Here is a 24,011-nt window from a genome sequence, read left to right as displayed (position 1 = left end):
AGTCAGACAAACAGGAATAGTGTTTCCTGTATCACTTCCTTGCTTGGAAGATGGTGTGGGAACTTCAGCTGCTTTTTCCTGATATATAAGGTGTAGTGAGACAAGGAGAGGAAAACCCAGAGAGTGGGCAAAAGTACAGTAATCAAAAAATAAAAGCAAGAGGAAAGAAAGTAGGTATCCAGGGCAAAAAAAAAGACAGAATGGCACCAACTTGCAGACAGTGGTGAGTTAACTGAATGAGGTACTGTAAGACTTACTGAAAAGGGAGTGGAAGTATGTTTTAAAACAGCTTTATGTGGTTAACACATGCAATGAAAGGCCCTAAAAGAAGAGTCTTCTACAGGTGGCTTTATGTCCTGCTTCCAGGAGAACCAGTAGACCTCTGGTGGATAGCGCAGCAAGGGAGCAGAGATTTGCATCTTGAACAAAGCAAAAGGGCAGGGGGTGGAAGAGAAGGAGATGGATGAGGAAGGGAATATTATTTTGTAGAGCAACACAGTACTTTGCTGGGTCACAGCCAGCCGCTGAATGCACCTTAAACTCTAATTTCCCATTCTCTCCCAGCTGGATAGATAATTGCCTGACTATAGAAATATATTAATCATTTTTATGTCTATGATCTCCAATGCCAGCACGAGGAGTGCTGTTAGACAAAGCTATGTCTCACCATAGGCTACAGGAACAGAACAGGACCTCCTTCCCCTCCTGCATTTGAGATCAGTCTCTAAGAAAAGCACAGGAAACATCAGGAATTCACAAGGATTGATGGGGTAAGATATTCCTATGGTTTCAGGCATATATATTGTATTACTTCCCCAAGCCTTTCATACGCAGCCTGATTTATTAGCCTTAGTCAGCATTCTGTCTTGTAGACCTGCCAGAAAAGTGCAGTGGGATGAAACATCTGGTAAATTTGCTCAAATTCTATTATGAAATATCTTCAATTCAGGTTTCAATAAAAAGTAAACAAGCCATTGTCTTTAAAAAGTGATATGTTTTGCTGTCAGAAAACACTGGCAATCAGCAGTAGGCATTAGTCCTCTTTTCAGGGCTGTCAAGGGAGAATAGCTCCAGTTGCAAACCCCTCTTGGCCAGGTAGAAGATCATACATATCTTTGCTGGTTCAGTGAAATTTGACTTGTTCACCAACGTCTGCTGTCTCATTGCCATGCACTGACATTTGCTTACATTTTAAGAGTACCCTGGTTATGCATAGAGACCACAGGACATAGCAGGCTTGCATCTCCCCTGAAAGGCAGGGTGGTGCAGAGACTCCCAGTTCAGTCAGCGCTGAACTGACTCCGGAGCACCATGCAGTTTAGTGAAGTGTTAGGTATAAGCATTCCCAGAGCCAGCCTGGGCATTTTGAGGATAGTCGAGCATAGTGCCTTCCAGATGTTACCAAGTGAGAAAACACAAACTGTGGTGGAAAACAGGTACAGCCTGTTGAGCTACAGTCAAGAAGGTACTTAAAAATTGCCCTCTGTTACATTTCTCCAGGCTGGCTCCATACTTACGCAAATCTGCTGGCCTAAAACACCCACATTATCCTTCCATGTAGGGCAGGCACCAGAGCCCATCATTTCAACCTCTAAAACACCTATGAAGAGGCTGTGCTTAGTTTCTGCAGGTGAATTCCAGCTACCTTAAATCACTTGGGCTGTTTGTGGAGAGAGGTGAATGTCCCCCACCAAAGGACTCTTCAGCAGTAGTTTAATTTCTACAGAAAGGCATTCCTCTCTTATAATCAGCAGCTTTAATAAGTGGATGTGCTGCTGGAAAAGAATCTATTGATGGGTCAAACTACAGCACTTGACTGTATTCATCCACAGGGGATATATTTTAATTGGTGAGGAGCCCTTATAGAGCCATCTGACTTTCCTATATACCTGTGGTGCATGGTATATTTGAGGCAGATTTAGCTAGAAAAAGGCAGATCAAAAAGACGGTGAACACATTATGTATCGTTATAGAAAACAGAACTGCACTAAGAGCTAGTCCATCTGTAAAGGAGCAGATACATGCATTTAGGGCAGGTTGTGCTCTGAAAGATGGTATAGCAGAGAATATGCTTATCTGTGCAATCCACACAGCACACTCTGCAGTCAACACATTCCTACGTGCGCTGGCTTGAGCCATTTGAAACTGATTTTCCATTTGTGCCAGTTCTCATATTACACCATGCCAGGCTGCTGGAGCTTGGACACTGAATGAGGCAAATCCCTGCCACCCTCTTTGGCTCAGGGTGACTTTGGGACAACACAAAGTACTCGGAGTAAAACAAGATAAGACATAAAGTGAAAAAACCCAAACCAATTAGAAGTGCCATCAGAGCTGGAATTTCTCTGGGAATGTGTGATACAACTGGAGAAGGTTTAAAAGTGCTGCAGACAGTAACGTGGCTGCCAAAAGGAGAGCAACTGTCAGAGCACAGAACTTTTTTCAGGCCAGGGCTAGTCCTGAAGAAGACCACACTTTTCACAGCTCTTATTTGATCTGCGCAAAGAAGGCTGAGTGGGGAGAGCTAATGCAGAGACAGGAGCAGAGCTGCAACCACAAAAGATTAAAACATCTCAGAGACATGTTTAGAAACAGAGTCTGCAAAAGAGGCTTCTGGCAACAGAGAGAAATTTTGGACCAATCTAATAGCAAGGCACCAGTCTCAGTTGTAAGGGGCACTTCTGAGAAAGCCTTTTGGACCTGCCAAGCAGAGGAAGTCAGACAGTCCAGACCAGAACAGACGGGGAGATGACAGACCTCTTGTATTGCAGGCAGGAGAGAATATAAACCATAACAAAAAAAAATTAAAAAAGAGACTGGAAGCAACAAGGTGCAAGGAGCTCATAGTTGGAGCTGACTGAAAAACAACACATCAAGCAATGGACAATGCCTATCAACTGGGGAAGAGGCACAAGAATGTCAAGGGGCTCATTTGCACAGCATCACAGCATGGAAATCACAGCAGTGCCAGAAATAGTGACTTCAGCAATGAAAGAACCACCACAGATAAAAAGTAAATGGGTAAAACCCCCTCCCATTTACCAAGCAGGACCCTTTTCTAATCCCCACTGTGGGAGGATGTGAACTGCATGCTTGAATGAATAATGTACTGCAAAAGAAAGAATATAGGATAAATAGTACCATGGAGAAAAGTACACACCCCAGGGTGAAATACATGCTAAGGCCCTGGTCCCAGCAGGGTGGACCAAATATGGAGGTAGGGGAGCAGAGCATTTTGAGGGAGCTGTGCAGGGCAGGCTTACTGCTGGGGCTGGCAGGCACTTCCAGAGCTCTGCCGGAAACCGGACACCAAAGCAGGGAGGAGGAAAAAGAGGGATGAGACAGAGAACAAAGCCATTGAAGACTCTCTGTATGGGGAAGAGCCAGGACTGGAGGAATAGTGGTCAGCCAGTACACAAACTAAGTGGAAATCTTTTACTCTTCCAGTGAAGCATGTAACTAAAGGCACCACAAAGCTAACAGAAAATGAGATTAAAATAATGCCCATTTCACATCCTAGTGAATTGTGTTTAAAATGAAGGGGTTTTTCCTATTTTTCTTGTTTTCAAAAGAAAATATGTAGTAACTGCTGCATCTACCATTACATTGCACGTGAGTAATGTATCCCAATCATCACATTTGGAGGAGGCAGGGCTCTACGTGGGCAGACACTAGCTCCCTGTAAATGTGTAACATAGATACAGTGCACTTTTGAAATGTTAAAATTAAACAAAGGGTTATTGGCTTGTTCAAGATAACATAATGCCCCTCTGCCAAGCAGTAGTAAGGGAGCAGGTCAGGTCTGTCACCTACTTGCCCACTCCAGTATGGCAAGCAAAAGCTACAATCACACTGCCCCAGGCAGTCTGCAGGAGCCTCCATCTCCCTGTCCCTCTTTCTCACTTTTCTGCCCTGCTAGGAAGAAAAGGCCACAAGGTAAACCCGCAGAAACAGTACGAGCTGTCAGTTGCCTTCCTCACAGGACTCCCAGAATTCACCCTGATCCAATAGATCAGCAGAAAGCCAATATCTTCCAAGCTCAGAGACTGGGAAAAAGCAGCAGAGAGAAGGAGATGGATACAGGGTGGGGAGTGAATAACTGTGAGAAGGTTGGGAGCCACAGAAAGCAGCTCTTCTCTGTGGCTCCCACTGATGTGAGAGCTACCTTCTCAACCCCAGTTGTCAGACTGGACTCTTGCAAGTGCCTTCTTTTTCGCTTTCGCTAGCTGCTATCTCAACAGAACATTTTTTCATTACTTTCTCTGTAATACCAGTTTATACTATCAATAAAGCTAATGATGAATGATCAAGAAAATACAGCAGAAAAGAGAGTAGAAAGCCCTTTTCTACTCTGAATGGGTTTTGGCCTTCATCGGCAGACAGCTCAGGAGCTGAGCCCCAGCCATGAGAAAGCAGTTCCCAGCTGTCCCACACCTTCTACACTCCACTCTTCAGTTCCTTTTGTCATCCTCAGCTTGCAAAAGCCTCTGGTATTGGGTACTCATTGCCATAAGTAGTGACAATGTAAGTGCGAGGCATGATCGAGAACAGAAGGAATAGACAAGCTGTATTTACTCTCCTCTGTTTCTTGAAAAGCCACCATTGCCTTGCTCTTCATCTGCCCCCTCTCTGCTCCCTCCCTCTGTGACTTAGAAGCAACAAGATTCAAACAAGAGGAAAAAATATTTTTAAATGCTTTAGGGATATAATCAATATAAATTAATGGATTTTTTCCCTCCAGGGAAGCACAGGCTCCACATTTCCTTCTATCTTTCTTGCAGCCCCAGGCCTTTTGTTCTCTGGCAAAAGCTACCCATTGAAGTGCATGGCATTTTCTGGGCACTATATCTTCAGTATATTCTTTGCAGCAGTGTAATTTTTTGATAGTCACTTGAATAATCATCAGTGTTAAAATACAGCATTGTACTTTGACACCCCTAACCCCCAGGAAGCAGCAGAAGATGAAGAGGGGAGCCTGCAGTTTTTACTGGCTTCATTTTCTCTCCTTGAGAATTAGCTCTTTCTTTCCTTCATACAAGTATCCCATACAGTTAAAGCCAGCCCTAGTTACCTATAGCCAGCTCTTGTTCCCATCCCTAATATCGTACAACTGGAGTATGAGAGCTGATTAGGCTAGTAAGGGAATAACATGGGTTGCTAAAGCTGTCCCAGACTGAGTTGTTTGTACAACAGCTCTCTGTGTTTCTAACCTGAACACCTCCTCAGGTGTGGCAAGACTTAAAAAGAGCTGTAGAAATTTTCCATTTGCAGCTCTCAGTTAGCTTGCTAAACGCTGACCACAAGGCCAGTAAAGAAGGTGGCTGCTTCAGGTCCCACCCTCTCAATACTAGGATGTATTTTATAAATAATTTAACAAGACAGAAGAAATCAAGGAAGGAAACACAGAGCCAAGTCTGAAGGAAGGAAAGGCTGTTCTCTTATCACAGCTGAAACCATTTACTTTTGTTACATGTCGTTATATTATTTTGTAAGTACTCAGCTTTTTTAATGCTAATTCAAGCTTGCTGTTTCTTGCTGACAGCCTCCCATATGTGACCCTCTGTTCTTTATAAACATCACACACCGTGCAAGGATATTATGTGATTGCAGACAATGGGGTTTTTTCCTTCCTGTAAAACTAAGTTCTGTCAGCCTGAACCACTGGCTTGCTGTCTCCATTCCCCTCTCCTGCTCTGAATTTGCAGCAGCAGAAGCTTAGATATAAAGGATTTTTCAGTGAGGCATGTATCTTATTGGAGGCTCCTTCTGCTTCCCTGCAATTTCAGCCTGTTGTTTCATCCTGTCCTTTTCCAAGAGCATAACTGCTGCCACCGAAAGTTAAACTGAAAAGCAGGAGAGATAGTAATCTCACCTGAGACCATGTCGTGACTTTCAGAAGGCTTGTGGAAGTACTATCATCCTCCTTTAGTCTTTTCTATCTGGTAAGCAGGAGCAGTTCTGAAGTCCTCAAACCATGCTTAATCAGCTGCATGAGTGTGCTTGTGGCCCACTGTGACAGATTTTAAGATAACAGAGTCACAAAGAATGCCATAGTGGCATTTTTAACTCGAGAATTTCTGGCTCTGCTTTTGGGCAAAGCGTTGCAGTTAAATGATGGCTCTCTAAATACATACGGAGGCCTGATCAGGAGAGACACTGAAGTACCCAGCAGCACAGTGAAACAGGATGCTTTGGGCAAGGCACTGCATTCCAAGCAGAAGCTGACCCAGAAATCACAGGGATAAGGCTTAGGCTGAAACCAAGTGGTGAAACAGGGCCAAATGGAAGCTCTCCCTTACCACAGTCAAGAGATGCACTCTTAGGCTCAAAACAGAACATCTTGGGAGAGAGGGAGGAGAAGCAGCTTTTGAGAAATAACTGTAAAGGCAAATTGTGAGTTTGCCATGAAAGAATCTGGGGGTGTGACTCAGATAATTGCATTGCTCCTGTTTCCTTCATAGAGCAGACAACCCCCAGAAACAAGGGCCACCGTATGTCCTTAAGAGCAAGTGCTGTAGTTTAGCTTTAAACATGAAAGCAGTTTCACAGAGGACAGGCACCACCAAGGGTCTATGGCTTGCTGAAACACTGCCAATCCTTCTGAAGGTGTTCCCTTTAGATATACAACACACACCAAGCCTTCACTATTTCCTTGCCGTCAAGTTTGTTACTTGGCCTTGGAAAAGCCAAAAATGGACCGAAGTACTTTGTGATTCCGCAGATTAAGAAGAATGAAGGCAATCAAGAGAAGTAAATCACTGGGAGAAAGGACACAAAAAGAGAAATGAATGACTGTAACTGAAAAGAATACAACAGGTATTTGAGACAAGAGGTGGACAAGGAATTGCAGGAGTCAGGCTCAAAGAATAAAACTTGGCTAGGAAAGGCTGAAAGGAAGAGTGAAAAAAGATTTTCAAGAAATAAAGGCAAATAAGAATTTTTGAAGTATATGAGAAACAAAACATTAGCGGGGCATCTAAGAGAGTGCCAGGATTATTTAGTAAGAGAAGAGATTGGAGAAAACTGAAATGAAATCTTTACCAAGCATTCATTAGAAAGGATGTAAGACTAAGGCAGGAGAGAAAACTAGTTTTGCCATGAAAGGAGGAAAAGACTCAAAGAACTGCAGGTCACAAGTAGAAGGAATAAATAAATATCTTTGCATAGTACAGACACGCCCTCCCCCAGTTAGAGATGAGGCAGGGAGGTCTCCTAAGAGTGAATTTTCAATGTATTCCATGAGAACCAAGAGCAGAAGAAAAATTGGTTACTATTGTATTCATCCATTGTACTCATTTGTCCTACATGAGGCAGAAATCTATATAACCTCCCAACCTTAGGTACTGTGAGGGCAGAGATCATCTTCAAGAAACCATCCTTATGCTATTTTAGCATCTCTGATGCTGCAAGGGCCTCACACGGAAAGACAGGTTTTGTGTGTGCAAACAACAGCTCACACCTGCCCCTGCTTGTACCCCAGAACTGCTATGGGACCAACAACCAACAGCAACATCTCAATCCCCTCTCAGTGTTTGTAATTCAGGAAGGATTTCTGGTGTTACAAGGTGGACCAAGCTCACCTATGAATGCAGTCAGAGACTTGGTCTGGGAGCATTTACCAGACAAATAGTGAATCAGCCAAATAATGAGCTGCAAATAGAAAACCATGAAGAACAAAGTGAGAAAGGGAGTAGCATCTCTGAGACAGGAAAGGTTTGACAAAAACAATTAGAACTTCATACTCAAATTCTACCCACTGTTTTCACTCCTAAATAACATCTATTTATTTATTAGATTTAAGGACAGGGTATTCACCAGGCACGTAAGCATATGAAAAGGACCTCCTCTTGCATTCCTTCCTTGAGAGAGTTACAAAGTGCCATGGCTGATGTGCTTCAAACAAACCTCATTTGGATGCTCGTCCCAAAGGACAAACATTGCCAAATGGATGTCAACAATGTGTACACTTTGAGCTGCTTAGCCCTTACCTTGTATTCACTCTCATACTTGCTTCTAAAAACAAAATGTATGGGCAGAAAGTTGGAATCAATGTATTGCAGCAGCTTGGGGAACACTGAAGAAATAATAAATATTGTCAGATGCTGACACTTCCTCCTTAAAATGCTTTTGCTCAAACTTGGCTTTTCTCTCTGCTATCTTTCCAAGCTTCCTGTTAGAACACAAGGTGACCTTTCCATGCTTAATTACCCAAACAAAGTACACAGAACATTAATGCCAAAAATGCCCCTTGTGCATTCTACTACATTTGCAGATGTTTGAAATAATCTAACCTAATCTCTTCTTTTTCAGGTTAGGGTGAATGTTGTGTGAAATAACCAAGGAAAGGAAGCAAGAGAAAGGAGGATGGACAAACACATGTTGACAAATACAAGCTAAGAGATACAGTCTGTGTGTGCATGCACAATAAACTGTTCCCCAGCAGAATTTGACTCAATTCTGAAACAGATGCTTGATTGGAGTGCTTTGCCTTTATATAGCAATGTTCATGCAAGAATCTCAAGGCATCCCTCAAACAGTCACATGCAGCACAGTGTGGCAATCAGAAACTACCAGTATAATAATTTTACAGGAGAGCAAATTGGTTCATTTGGTCTAGGTGATTTATTCTTGTTCATCACAAAAAATCAGTGAAGAAGCTGGGAGTACAACATGGAAATCAGCGCTCATGAAGCTCTAATTATCATCTCTGCTCCACGGTCCTCTCCCTTGCAAGCTGCTAAAATTGCAGTGGGAATTCCCCCACCGCACAACTGGGGGGGATGCGCTCCCTACGCCAGGAGTGGGTGTCTGCCTGAACACAGAGTACACGGTCACTGATGCACCTTTGCTAGCAGGGGCTAAAGCACTGCCTGCTCACCTCACTACCTGTGATTCGGGGCACATTCAGACAGCTTCTGGTATCTGAAAATTTCACCTACTGCTCATGTGATGAGGCTACTTCAGGTGACTGGCAGTTCAGCTGTGCTGGTGCAGGGGCATGAGGGCCTCAAACCCACTCTTCTAAGAAGAAGTGAGACTGCAGGTACCCTGAAACCCAGCTGGACCCAAACTGTCTATGCCACACTGTAATAGGAGAAATAGGAGCCATTGCCATGTCCCATCCATGGACTGCTTCCACAGCTCCCCCATGATCAGGTTCTGAGGTAGGGATGCACCTTTGTGCTCCCAGCTAGATGAAGGGCTAGGTCATAGCTCAACATCATGAGGTCTTCAAGGAGAATACCAAGAAAACTCTTCAGCAGGCTGGGAGTACAGGAAACCTCAGGCACACTTTGAAGGAGCTAAACTGTGGCAAAGAAAATGTTAAAACCCATTTCTATATGACAAGGCACTTAAGTAGTTCTGCCAATTAGACTGCTTGATTGGCTGACATTCCTAACACTATCATTTTGCACGCAGGGTGCCTCATGCATGAATGAAGATGGTGTTTGAAGGCTTTGAATTTTTGTCTATGTTTTTATGTTTCTTTGTGGAATAAGCAAGTTCATATTCATTTCCCGAGCATTTTGACTATAAATGCTCTGGGCATCTAATAAATTAAATTACCATTTATTCAGTTACTGTTTGGTTATTTAAGAACTTAATAACAAACATATGTAGTGACCTGAACTTCAGTTACAGAATTCCTCATTTGCACTTCAGATAACGAGATAGAATAGCTCAGCTTCACTTCACAGCTGTGTAGCCTGGCACCCAAGTGGACACAGAAGCAATTGAGATCTTTCAAATGGAGATACCCCCAGGGTGCCATATGCATTGAGAGAGAATAATTGGAACTAAGAGGAAAATTCAATACACAAGAAAAATGTCCCTTAGGCGAAGATTTCACTAGGCACTAGAGACATGTGGGATAATCCCTTTCCTGCACAAACCACATGGTTCAGTCTTCAACTCCCTATTGTGCAAGCAGCCCTAGAAACTTTTCCAAACCTGCCCTCTGTCCCACATGCAAGACTTAAGATGCTGTAATTATACAAATAATTTCTCTTGTCTTTCACTAAAATACTACTATTTATACAACATTCTTCACTGAAGGCACTCATAAGACATCCAGAGGTAGGCAGTCACTACCTCTCTTTCCTGGATGACAAGAGGTGTGGGAAGGACAGAGCTAGATTAGGAGTTACCCTTAGAGCTTTTATGCTGAACTCAAAACAATTACGGTCATCGTCTCATTCCTAATGCAAAGAGATCTGTATTTTAAATCTCAGCCATTTCACAGGGGAATGTGGTTTTTGTTTAAGGGATGTGCCCAAATTCCCAGAGGAGCTCTTGAGTACACTACTATACACACAGGTTTACACAGACTTCTTCTATTTGTGCTCTGCGGTCATTGAGTAAGAGCCTGATACAATTTGGACACTAGTTCACATTAGCTACATCTAGTACATATTGCACTGCAGCAGCACTAGTTCCGTGAACCTCTGAGAGTGTGATGTACTATGTACCAGCTAATGGCTTGGCAACCCGCATGAACTATATCTTTCTTCTCTGATTAAAATAACAGTCTTGAAAAACTTTTTTTCGTGCAAACTTAATCTTAGTCCTTGGAGCAGCACGGATCCTAAAGGTGATTATGAATCTCTCCTGATCAACAATTTCAGATTATGTACAGAGTGTTAAGAATAATTAGCTTGATCCATCTTTGACTAAGTCCATTTCCATGTTGGTAAGAAGGCACTGGCTTCAGAGCCAATACCATCTTAGAGCTGAAACAAGACAGAGCTCTTCTCTGGCATAACAGTTCTGGTGTCCTCAACATAAAAAGGACATGGAACTGCTGGAACAAGTCCAGAGGAGGGCCACAAGGATGATCAGGGGACTGGAGCACCTCCTGTATGAAGACAGGCTGAGGAAGTTGGGGCTGTTCAGCCTGGAGAAGAGAAGGCTGCATGGAGACCTCATAGCAGCCTTCCAGTATCTGAAGGGGGCCTATAGGGATGCTGGGGAGGGACTCTTTGTTAGGAACTGTAGTGACAGGACAAGGGGTAACGGGTTAAAACTTAAACAGGGGAAGTTTAGATTGGATCTAAGGAAGAAATTCTTTCCTGTTAGGGTGGTGAGGCACTGGAATGAGTTGCTCAGGGAAGTTGTGAATGCTCCATCCCTGGCAGTGTTCAAGGCCAGGTTGGACAGAGCCTTAGGTGGCATGGTTTAGTGGGAGGTGTCCCTCCCCATGGCAGGGGGGGTTGGAACTTGATGATCTTAAGGTCCTTTCCAACCCTAACTATTCTATGATTCTATAAATCTGGAATAAAATGGAATTTTGGGAGGACTAGTAAGCAAAAGCATTCAGTCAGTTGTGCCAGGATTTGAATGGTCCTTGTTCAGGTCTCATGTTCTTTGAAGGGTCAGAACTCCACAGAATTGCAGAGGCAGAGAGGAGCTTCAGAAATCATCTGCTGCCCTCCTGCATGGCAGTACCAATGCACCTATGACACTCTTGACAGTTTTTGCCTAGTCTGTTCAGCAGTGCTCTAAGCCAGCTGCAGACTTGGTCCTTGACTTTATCTCAATCCCCAAGATAAGTGAGAAATCAGGCATGTTTTCTGTATACACTGACGTGTCAGAGAAATTAAAAACACGATGGGTTTTCATATCAGACTGGTGAGGACTAATTACAACAGTGCTTTCCAGCAAACCAGTGATTGTAAGCTAATTTTCTGTTATGAAACAGAAACCAGGGTTAATGAGGCTAATTGTGTCTATCAGTGTTTCGAACAAAAAGGAAGCCAACTCGATTTTGAAGCAAATTCTTTGTCAGGAACAAATTGAGGAAAATTGCTACAGTTGTACGAGCATTTCCTAAAATCACTTAGTAGCATGCTTGGGAAGCTAACACTACAGAACACAAGCTAGTGGTACAGAAAACGAAGCTTATTAGACAGTAACTATATTGAGTTTCAAATGCAGGGCTGTGTGACGTACAGTGACGGTTGAGCTGTTGAAAGCAATGCAACAGGGAGTCATTAATAAAGTGACTGACCCTCATTCCAGCTCTATTGAGGTACTACAAAGAGAAAAAAATTAAGAAATCAAGGTATGTAGCAATATCTGTCAGAGAAACAAAAGCTTCAGGTTCTATGTCTCCTCCATGACTGATTAATTAATTACAAAAGCTGAACTGGTACAAAATGAACGCTTTGCTGCAAAGCAAAATTCACAAGCAGTTAGAGGTCCTCCAGAAAAAAAAAATCAGTTTAGGCTCTCTTGCTACAAGCTGATAATTCTAATAATTACTCAGAAGAGACAAGTGACTTCAGTGACAAAAGACATAAGTAATATCTGCAGCACAGTAGAAGCAGCTGCTGCATGGGAAGCCTCATCCCTGCCAAACACAGCGCAGAATTAGTGCCCTTGCTATTCCCTTCCCAGTTGTTGTTGAATCCCCAGCCAGGCCAAACAGCAGGGCTTTGGTTTTGCAATGTAACCAACTGGAACTAAAATGCAGCCACGTTCATTTGCTGGTGCCCAGATCAAGCCGGTGTGTGCTAGAAAGAATATGAGGTCTTTCAGCTGCAAAACACACAGGCACAATGTCTGTGGTTTGACCTTACTGCAAAATCCAGCCTCTCTTGCCCTCTGTGTGCCCAAGGCAGAAGCATCCTGGGATTTGCAGGAGGGCCTTACTTTGCTGCAGGGGAGAGCTTATGTGGGAGAGGATCTCCATAAAATCCACATCCATACATATGGCTGTGCAAAGAGGAGCTCCTTAGGAGACAGTGAGTAAGAAAAAAATTACAGTGCGCCAGACAGCAAGGACAGCAAGCAAGAAAACAGACAAATGGAAGAGGTCCTGTGGGGTTAAATGTGGAGCGAAGGAAGGAAAGGAATTAGGGTGATAATATATCAACATAAGAGAGAATAAAAAACATACGGAAGAAAGGGGGAAACTAAAGATTAAGCACAAACAGGGAGACATACGGGCTAAAACAGGCAACAAAAACATGCACAACAAGGTCAATAAAAGTCATCAAGTCCTTGGCCTATATCTGCTATCAGAAAAACTGTTCTGGAAGAAAATGGGTTAGGGGAAGCAAAGGGAGTCTCAAGACAGTGGGGAGCACCTGGCTGAGATCTCAACTTTTATACTGAAAAGCCCATTTGATGTCTTTCAGTTTAAAGTTACAGCCAGCGGCTATCCAGCTCCAGCAGCTCTCCTGATCTGGGGCCTTTTGCAAACCGCAATGTGTTCACTGGAATTGAAGTTTCCTGTTAGAAAACTGATGTCTGCATCCCTTCTGGTTTGCCAGGATATAGCATTCACTATGTAAACCAATGCTCGGCTGTCTTGTTGAAGCAACAGCCTGAGGTATGAACATCTCCCATTCATCTTTATGGGATGTTAACCTCTAAAGCCTTGTTGTGATTTTCTGCATTCTAATACTATATTAAACAAGTTGTTTAACGTAGAAATAAGTTTAAGTCACTCACAGTTATACAGGAGAGCTGGATCTGACTTTGATCCAGCAGCTACAGAAAAACAACCTAAACAAAACAAATACCTGAATTTCCAGTGTCTGGTCATCTCTGCAAATCAGTTTTATTTTGGTTTAGAAATGCAGGGATTAGGTTTGAATGACTGCTGGTTTTCCCTATTTATCATGTGCAAGTAGGCAGGTGATTCTTCAGTTTGCTTTCAGAATTTCTATTCCCTCTCCCAAAGCTGATGTCAGTACTACTTGGGTAGTCTTTTGATTCACTTTTTTGGGCTAGCCTCTGCCTTCTTTATTCATGTTCTTTGCTCTCGAGAAGACCTTGATAAGGACATGAAAGGAAGAGCTCAATGATGAGGCACATCAAAAGGAATTAAGCACCTCATGTGCAGACTAACCATGCCATTGCATGGGCAGAAAGAGACCCGATGCCTCAAGGCAGTGCATACAAGGGATGCAAACTCCAGGTTTCCAGAAGTGGCTGGCAGTTACCAACTCTTCCATTGTTCAGCTTTCAAGAGGAATCACCTGAAAGTCTGGAAATTGCTAATACCCACCCTGAAAAACCTTTGGAAGCCTCACAATTAAGTAACCAACATCTCTGGTACCCAAGTTGCCCAGTAGCTCCAGGAAATCATAGGTAAAAGCATTACCTAGAAGTCACACTCAAGCCCCCACACTTTGGCCTTGAATAAAAATCTTAGTACTGAGCTTACTAACAAAATTGAATGTACATCCATTAAAAAAATAGATCAAAAGACAAATGAAACTGCCTGCTCAGATAAAGCCCTTTTCAAAAAGTTACAAGGGGGAGGGAGGAGGACCATGTGAGAGAGAGAATTTAAAGAAATGTCTGTTGAAAGATAAAATAAGCAAGATACTGTGATGAAGAAAGTGAACAATGAAATAGAATCCAGTACAGATCAAGTGAAAGAAAACCACATTACTATTTACAGTAAAGATCACTTGTCTAACATGTATAATTAGAAATCCACACACAAAGATAAAAGTGACCAGTGAATGCTGCTGTAATCAAAAATAATACAGCATTGTATATATTTTTTAAAAAATCTAACACTCTCCAAAAATAGCTACAATGGGTCTCATTAATAGAGTCTTCATCTGAACTAAACAAGTTCCCTTTATTCACATCGTAATTTGTCCTAGCCTGCCAAAAGAAACCCTCACCATAAGTCGTCACAGTGCAGCCCCCCCACCCCACACATCTGTGCCTAGCTGAAGTTTAGCTGCAGACAGGACAATGATACCCAAAGAAACCCATTCATGTTTCAAAGACTTCCATTTTCACACGAGCTTGTGTTGCTTGGGCTATATCTGAAAATACAGCAGAGCACCTGGGTTTTTCTCATTGTGCAAAACAACGGCTCACACCACTTCTGCACTGCACTCAGGCCACACACACATCTTTGGCTGAAATACAAATGTTCAGTGAATATGTGGGACAACACACCACAGTGGAAAATCTTGAAGTGCAAGGAGCAGTGAGAGGAAGTATCAACATTCCAGTAAAATTTCGAAGGTTTAAAATACCTGTTTAGGTATTGGTTTTCTTAAAATAAATAAACAAATAAAAAGCCCACAACACAAACAACCAAAAAAAAAACAAAACCCAAACAAATCCCAAAACAGAGCAAAAGACCTTCCAGCAATGGAAGCACATCCTTTTCTTTTGGTTTCTTCAAAGTTTAATCAATATCTATTATTATTTGCATGCAGTATCCCAAGCAGACACACAGTCAGAGATGTTTGCTATTTTGAACTTGTAATTGGTTAGAGAACCAGACTTCCATGCAGGTGACTAGCAACAGGATTTGTACCTAGCTAGAGTCCCAGGAGACTCACAAAATTCAGCCATGAAAGCAAGCAAATCTACAAAAGGGGGCATGATCATGTTGCAGCTGTACTATCATAACACCAGAAAATTTCAACTGAGTATGTTATTTACTACTATTTCCAAATCTGATAATATACTACCAATATCCTGCCCTTAACAAGGTACTCCCAAGGGCATTCATGACTGCTGATGCCGCACCGTTCAGTCTCTACAGAGTGAAATTACCCTGGAAAGGCCATAACCCACTAAGCTGGATTTTTTCTCTCTCCCTGGACTGTAAGCCTACCAGAAACAGTATGATCTGGAAACCTGTCCCTGAGCAACTGCCACCTCTTCCTGTTGTCTTTCAAAGGACAAAAAACATGGTTACATTGCCCTAGATTTATCCTTATTATGACTCTTAGGTGCCATTTAATGCCATATGGAAAAACACTCACTGAGAAAAAGGATGGAAGAAGAAGACGAGAGATAAAATACCTAGTCTACAGATTTTAGTTTGACTTTAATATCTATGCAGAGTTTGCATTTTTGTTGGGGTTTTTTAACATAAGCAACTGAGTGTTCTGCAAATTCATGTGTGGAGCAAAGAGAGATGTCAGTGCCCAGCACCTCTGAAAAGCTAACTTAATAAGCTAGTTCAAGTCCTACAGGTTTAATATTCCAGACATTACCAAAAAAAAATGAAGTATATGTAAGTCACTTCTTCTTCTTAAGATAGTTCTGATTTTAAACTAAACTTTTTTTTATTCCCCCAAACTGGTAATTAATAATTGCATAACTAGTGGAAAACAGAGGCAAACATAAGACAGAAACTGAGGTCCAAAACTCTCCAACTATTATATTTATGTATTATTAAATACACACTATACTGCAGGCGTTCTCTCTCATTATTATTATTCACAAGCAGCCAGCCTAACAAATATTCACTGAATTCACACCTTAAAAAAAAAAAAAGAGGAAAAAAAAAAAAAGGAAAAAGGGAGAGAGCAGAGCGGCAGACAGATGGAATATATCAGTGAGTCAGGAAAACAGCTATCGCGAATCAAGCTCTTTTTTTTACTGGAAAAAAAAAAAGGAGTTTTTAATTTCCAAAACTGTTTACAGCATACTAGCAATTGTCAGCAAACTTGCTGCACAATAAGCTCTTATGAACGTTTTCTTCACCTCTGAAAGACTATGAGCTATCTATTGTGAAAAATAATAGTGAAGAAGTACAATAAGAAGTGTATGAAGAAGGGCATGGAAGTTTTATATGCTTTCTTAATGGATGGGTTCTATGTAACTGAGTAGGAAATGCCTGAAGTTGCAAATACGCTCCAAGAAATATCATAAAATCTAAATAGCCATATTATGAAGATAATAGAACTCATACTTTTTTTTACTGAAGTCAACAGTAGTTTTACCACTGACATCAGTAGCAGCAGGACTAGGACCAATACACTAGGACTAGGGCCAATAGAGTACCATAAACACCCCTGAGAGAAGCATTTCCAACAACTGCATGTAGTGGCTTGTATGAGCAGCTCTAGGAGATCTTATTTTTCCAAGTAACCTGCCCTAGAAAGTCAAATACACTATTTTACTGGGACAGGGAAAAAAAAGCTCAAAGTCATTTAAATACCTATCTCCAAAGAACAAAAATCAAATCCTCTTTACATTCTTCACATTAGGGGAAAAAAAAAAAAAAAAACAGAAAAATATTTCAGATCCATTTGCTAATTTTTTTTTTGTCACCATGCTGAAACATCTCCCCATGTTGCTCTGAATTTACACATACAATGTGAGTTTAAATTAGCATATGATCAGTCACCAAAGATGTCAAGTACATTATCAAGATTAGTCAAGTATGAAATACTACAGAGGGAAAAATATTTCAAAGAAGATGTAAACTGACCTAGTTTCCCAGCCTGTTGTTCCAAATTATCAGGATTTCACTAAAGACTCTATTTGTTTCATCTTGCCAGAATGACTTGCAGCTTATAAAGTGCATTGATCTACTGGTGAGAATTAATTGTAGAACCCAGTGACTTCTGTCAAAGTAATATACTTAGTTAAAACCTTTTTGTTGTATATCTTTGTCGGTGTCTCCAAAATTAAAATTCAAAACTTAGGAACAGCAGAACTCCTGAGGAATCTCAAAGCATTGACTGGAACTTAACAATTCTTTCTCATTTTGTATTCCACACTAAACCCTAGGTCAGTTAACAAAATACATTCTGTGAAGAAAAGCGTAAGTATTGGCATAATTTGCAGTGCAAATGAAAGAAAATCATTACTGCTTAATTAGCAGTACATATGTCAAGAATTCAGTAAGAGAAATGCTTAGAAATAAAATAATAATAATTTTAAAACCTAGAAGCTTTTTATCTTCTGCTCTGAACAGAAACCACAAGCCCTGTATATTGCCTAATTTCTTCTATAAATAATTCACTCCAAATTGTGGACATTTTCCATAGCAGATATTTAAACCTCAAGAAGGCTTAGTGCTCTAAGTAAGAGGAGTTTCATTAATCATTCTCTATTCCTCAAAGCTAATTTTTAACTATGGCTTCTTGCTGAAGAAAACTTTTTGTTATTTTAAAGTTCTGTATGACAACCACTGGTAACATCTCTGGCATATCTGAGATCCATTTAAGCATTTTTCTTTTTAAAAAAAAAATACTACTTTTTAACAGAACATTTCCAAAAATTCTTTAAAATATTCTGGGATGCAATTCTAGTAGTCAGTGTGCTCTAATGGAGGCTGGACCCAGCCCAGAGGATTCAATTCTCAAGTCATCGCTACACTGGGATTCCCAGTTACATCAGTAGGAGATTAGGAATGAGTACCTGGTTCAGTTCAGAATAGTCAAAGAAAGCACGTAGGGAGCTGAACAGAAAAGGCAGTTTATTGTGCAGAAGTAGAATTAGTCACCCAAGCTCCACCCATCTGCTCTGGTGCAAAGTGGCTCATTTTCAGCATCGTTGCTCTACCTGCCCGCATTCCAGTGCCTTGCTTGGAGCTCTTGATCAAGGTACCATTGATCAAAGCTGTCAACAAACCACACATTCATCAGTAGGACAACTTCCAAAGTTAAGACGATTCCAAGCAGTGGCTTTTTCAAATCAAAAACAATAACAAAAACACGGCTGTAAAATCACGACACAAAGGGTCAGTAGAGAATGTGCACTGTAAACTCTGAGCTAGAGAAATATGGTCTGTCAGTAATCTCATAGCAAAGAGTGTGCATTCAGGGTAAAACACACAAATTTTGCTCAACTTACAGGACCTGTCCCAAAACTGACATACTTTAAAAAATTAATAAAAAAATAAATCAAAGAAAACATAGCTTTCAAGTACAAAAAAATAGTTATGCAGCTGATTCCTCTGACAACTTTTGAGAGATAGTATTTTCATCAATTATTTTGTTCCAGGTATTAGGAAGTTGTTTATATGTAGAGATACACAACTTTAAAATGAAAATTTCCTAGGCACCCTAACAATATGAAGTTCTAGACTAAGCTGATCTAATAAAAAGCCACAACTACAGGTATCACCATTACTAAGTTACGATGGCAGTGTATCAGCAAACAGGAGTTATTAAAGCTAATTTATTCCCATCAGCATACAAGTTAGTTAAGGTTTGCTTTCCTATCGTGTGTCCTGGGGACTCCACTGATACTGAGCGCCATGGGGACTGGAACACTGTATAATCAATTCCCCCCATGTCGGTAAATGGGAGTTTTCTTCTATGTTTAGGTTTCCCACTCACCATATCAAAAGCTTATATACAGAGAGTGTGAAGAAAACAGACACAATAGAAAGTACAAAATAACCATCAGTTCTGAAACAAAACAAAGCCTATTTCAAACCACCCACCCAACTTCACCACAGCAGATGTGACATGCCACAAAGCAGGGGAAAAGCGCAGACTCAGGGACAGCTTACTGCAAACTGGCCTGAAGAGGCAATATTCCCTGGGAGAAACCACAGGGTGGCTGTGGATCATTAAAGCCCTGTCTAGAGATATTGAACTCTTCAGAGGACAGACACAGCTTAGGAATAATTAACTGCATTAACATTCACTACACTGCCAAGCATTGTTCATCCCCTAGTAAAATGAACTTTGGTTTTTGCCTTGATTAGCCGCCACAATCAAGGAAAACATGTCTGAAATTTGCAGACAATTTTCATGCTTGAGGAGAGAGCACTGTCTTATTCTGCAGCACAAGTGCTGTATTATCCTTCACTTCTACAGAAGAAGATGTCAGTATGAGACACACTATATGTGACAATTTAAATGCATGCCCTGGGGCTTAAATCAGCACAGTGCCAAAGTCTAGAGATGCTCGCAATAGCAGACGGGCTGACCTCAACTGCAAGACTCAGAAAATAGGCTACACTTCCTAAATTCTGAGCTGGACAAGGCCTCTTTATAAGAGGTCCTGGGAAGAAGCTCATTTCGTCTTTTAAATTTCATAGTCTGTCAATAAGTTCTTGAAAGATTGAAAGCAAACACAAAATTCCCTTGCCTAAATCCACTGGTTTTCTTCTAACAAAACCGATATTGCTTAACAATTTTTTAGTACTGGTTCTGTTCAAACAAGGTATATAATGCATGCTAATGCACACATGACATGCTCAGATACCATGGAGCAGAGCAAGCATAAGAAAGGAAGTCAACTGCTAACCACCATTCAGACTTCTCCAAGGTGCTTTGGGGAGTGGGGATGGGTTGACATGTGTAGGTGAGGCCATCTGAGTGATTCAGGGGTGACCTTTACTGGCATTAACAGCACACTCCTTGTGATTTCAGCAGAAGCTGGAGTTGCAATCACAGCATTTGAGTGCAAACGGATGGAGTCCCCTGAGCAGCAGCCCACTGCAGTGACTGGTGCTGACCACTGCTGCAGTGCAGACCCACTTTTCATGATGGGTGTTTGCTTCGCCTGCAGGCAGCTTCTCTACAAACGTAGCTGTTACAGTTAGGTATGCAATCTAGAGCAGCAGTGTAACAGCATCTCCCAACACAGAAACAGTGCTATATTGATAGAAAAATGGCCTTAAACTGTCATCACATCTCATTCTCCTCAAATGAGCTCTTCAAGTGTGGGATCACCATGTAGACACACAGTGTTACTAAGGTGGTAGAAGCCTGTTAGCACACTTACAGCCATGTAGTTACTGCAATATGCTCCAGCTATTCTCACTCAAGAATCAGGTGGTGTCTTTCCAAAGCAAAACCTTTCTAACTCAACCATCCATCCATGTCACACTTTCAGATGTCTGTAATCAAATACTGCTCATTTTGCTTTGCAGTGCAAATAGAGCTTGGATAAATGCTTCCCTGCATTTTCCTTCACGTCTGTACTTGCCTGTACCCCGAAGAGGAGACCTGTACCCATCCACGTTATTTCTGTCAGAGGCATAGCATCACTTCCAACTTACCAGTGATTGTGCCAATATCTGAATCCCATGACCATTTCCCACTGTGGGCTTTCCCTTTGCTGCTATTTCATGGGTATTTGCAAATGCTTGTTAAGGAATATGAGCTGGGGTCATCAGAAGAAAACTTCTCATCCTTAATCTGCTATTGTCAGCTCCTGATGTATGCAATATGCAACACAAGGAGCTACACTGGAGAAGGGCTCTTTGACTCGAAAACAACAGCTCTGGATACAAAATGTACACCTGTGTCAACACAGAGATGGAAAAGATTTTGATTTATCCTTCAGCCAGGTTCTAGAGGCATTTGGAAATCAGAACTCAGCAACTGGAGCTTTCAGACTGTGTTCTGCTTTCACAAGCCCCCCGCACTGTTTCTCACACATGTACCCATCTCACCAGGCACTGCAGAAACTGGCACGCAATTCTGCATTCTGTAGGTTCCTCCCATGCAGACTCCTGCCATGGACCACCCTTGTCCTTGGCTGCACAGCTATGTGAAATGCCCATCACTGGGGGTTGAATCCTACGCAGCACAGTGATGCTATGAAGCCAAAGTGCTCAGCGCTTTCCAGAAGAGAGCCATTACTATTCCATTATTTTAAGACACTGTTGCTGACAAGCTTGGCCACTTCCACGGGAGTGCATGTCAGCTACTCCAAGACAAACGGGCTGCCTGCTTTGCATTCCTGCTGTTCTTGCCAGCCTCTGTCTATCATCTGTTTTCCATTTCATTCCTTTACCTCCCATTCTTTAAAAGTATCTGTAGGGTTGAAAAGTATCCACTGGCTTCCTGGTCTCTGCCGCTGGAAGCAGAGTCGTTTTTGTTACTTGTTCCAGGGAGAAGGCCAGAAGCAGGCAGCCAGGGAGAGCATCAAGCCAAGAGGTGGGGTTTTAAGGGGATTGTGGGTTGTTTTTTTCCTTCTTGTAATCTCTGCCCCCTGCCTTGAGATTTTCCAAGCATACCCAGAGCTGCAGGGCCTGTCCATGAAATGCACTCACTGCTAGGTCACAGTGGTCACGGTCACAGGCTGCTGTGAATCACTGAGCTGAGAATGACTCCCTCCTTCCTGCACACAGTGTTGCCCTGAATCCAGTTAAGAAATATAATTGATTTTAATTAAAATAATGCAAACTCCTGCATGACGCTCTCAATTTAGTCTAAGAATAGCTTATTTAGATTTACTTTACACTTGTGCTTAATTGATTAAGCCAAAATAAGTCATGTTCATGCTAGAATCAGTGCATAGGTTTAACTAGCCCAGAGCTTGTTTGTCCTTCCAAATGTGTGCAATAACAAAGAGCATAGGAAGGCATGCAGTGAGTATTAGCTTGGACTGTGAAACACAACATTAATCTGTCACCCACTGACCCTGTGCTGTATTGCCAATACGTCAAACATCTTCACTCTGCTTAGCCCAAGCACATTCCATGCACTGTGTTCTTTGTCAATAACCATTCAAATACTTCTCTGCCAGTAAAAGTCACAACATTTTCCTGCCCCCTCCAGCATCAGCAGAGTTTCTTACTCTTCATGAAAATTCAAATGAAAAATATCGACAAGTTTTCATTGCTTTTAAGGCACACAAAAAGCAACTCCATCTGCTTTTCCTCTTCTTCGCAAAGGGAATGCAATGCCTGTGGATTTTTAATTCTACCTTCATCTTCAAGTCAGACTTGAAAAACTGAGAACCTGGTTTTATGTGGGCTTTAGGAGAACAATTTGAGAGCTTCTCAAGAACAGCTTAACTGAATTTCAGCAATCCTACATGTGAACTGTTTTGTGAAGAGGTTTGGAATCCTTCAGTAGAGAAGATGCTATGCAAATGGACAATATTTATCATTTGCACAATGTGCACACAAACAGAAAACTGTCAGAAAAGATCCCTTATCTGTAAGCCAGGACACTATCCACTTCTGAAGTGGGTACATCACAGCCAGCCCTCAGCACACTCTATTGCCCCCCACCAGAGCAAAAATGCCAGCCTGAGTGGGAGGGCTGAGGTTAGTTTTCGGCAGTTTTTGGCTAGAAAGCACTTGTTTTAATATTAGTGAGCAAAAGAGTTAATAGAGAAAGGGATTGGCATCATTGGATACCTTTGCAGTGTGGGGAAAACCAGCAGCAATGTCCTGGCAGGATTAAGCATGGATTCCTGCATGCAAGATGCCTCAGCAAGCTACAGGTCGCAGAGGCATGTACCTCAAGGCAGCTGAGATGTATCTCTGAGCACCTATGAATATCAGAAATTGTCAAAAGCAAATGAAGGAAGGTCAGTATGAGATCATCAGAGTAAACTATTTGGGAAGAGGGTTTTTAATGAGTCTTCTGAAAGTTTTGTTGTTTTGGGGAAAGGAGAGGGAACATGCCCAACTCTTTTTGGAAGCGCAGTGAAACTCCTTATTCTCAACAGCCTCTTTCAAATGTAGTCCTGTGTTATTTCTGGAACATCCTTCCAGAGGTACTTGGTTTTATTTACATTCTAGGCCCAGTCTCATGACAGATGTCTGTGAAGTCGTGCTGATTTCAGCGGGACAGGGCAAGTGGGTGATATAGGTGTGCTATCTGACTGCTCTGGGACAAAGATTCTAGACAAGTATTTGCTCTACCGACACTATATATAGTAATTTCTAAATCAATCATGCAAATTATTCTGTTCCTCAAAGAATTTGCAATTGTACAGACATTCATTTCCTTAGACCTTTAACACTCTCCTTGTAAAGGGACTGGTTTTTGAACTCTCTGAATAGTTACTGCTCTCAGTTGTACAGAATGTTCATGGTATTACTAACTTCAAAGAGGTCAGAATAAAGTAATGAGGGAAAAGCCACAAGTTATATTTCTCTGCACCCCTTGAGTTTTTATTTGAGCTCCCTTAACTCCAGCATTTTCTCTCAAAAAGCTTCTTTTTGCCTTTTTGTACTTTTTTCTCCAGATAGAAAACCTCTCACAGCAGCTCAAGCAGCTCTGCCTTGCAGGCTGTCCTGGAGTTTCCAGCCCTGGAATAACTTCTGACTAGCCATGATTTATCTGGCTGGTCAGAGGTTACTGTACACAGAAATGCAATTTCTTCCTCACACTCGGTCTATCCTTCTTTGGCAACTCCAGGTGTCATCAACAGTCTGCTGCATGCCATTTTATGCCCTTTCCTCCAGTATTTTATTCAACTGATATCCCTTTTGCTGAGCAACACTGCCTAGAAAGGGCTAGAGTCCTTGTATATGTATATATATATAAAAATATATGGAGATTACATTAGTGCAACTGCTGATGTAC

This window comes from Pezoporus flaviventris, unplaced genomic scaffold (assembly GCF_033815535.1).
Source record: "Pezoporus flaviventris isolate CSIRO_AGI_PZ_B2104156 unplaced genomic scaffold, CSIRO_AGI_Pfla_v1 ptg000006l, whole genome shotgun sequence".
Lineage (NCBI taxonomy): Eukaryota > Metazoa > Chordata > Aves > Psittaciformes > Psittacidae > Pezoporus > Pezoporus flaviventris.
The sequence above is the reverse complement of the archived record's forward strand: the minus strand, read 5'-3'. Positions refer to the sequence as shown.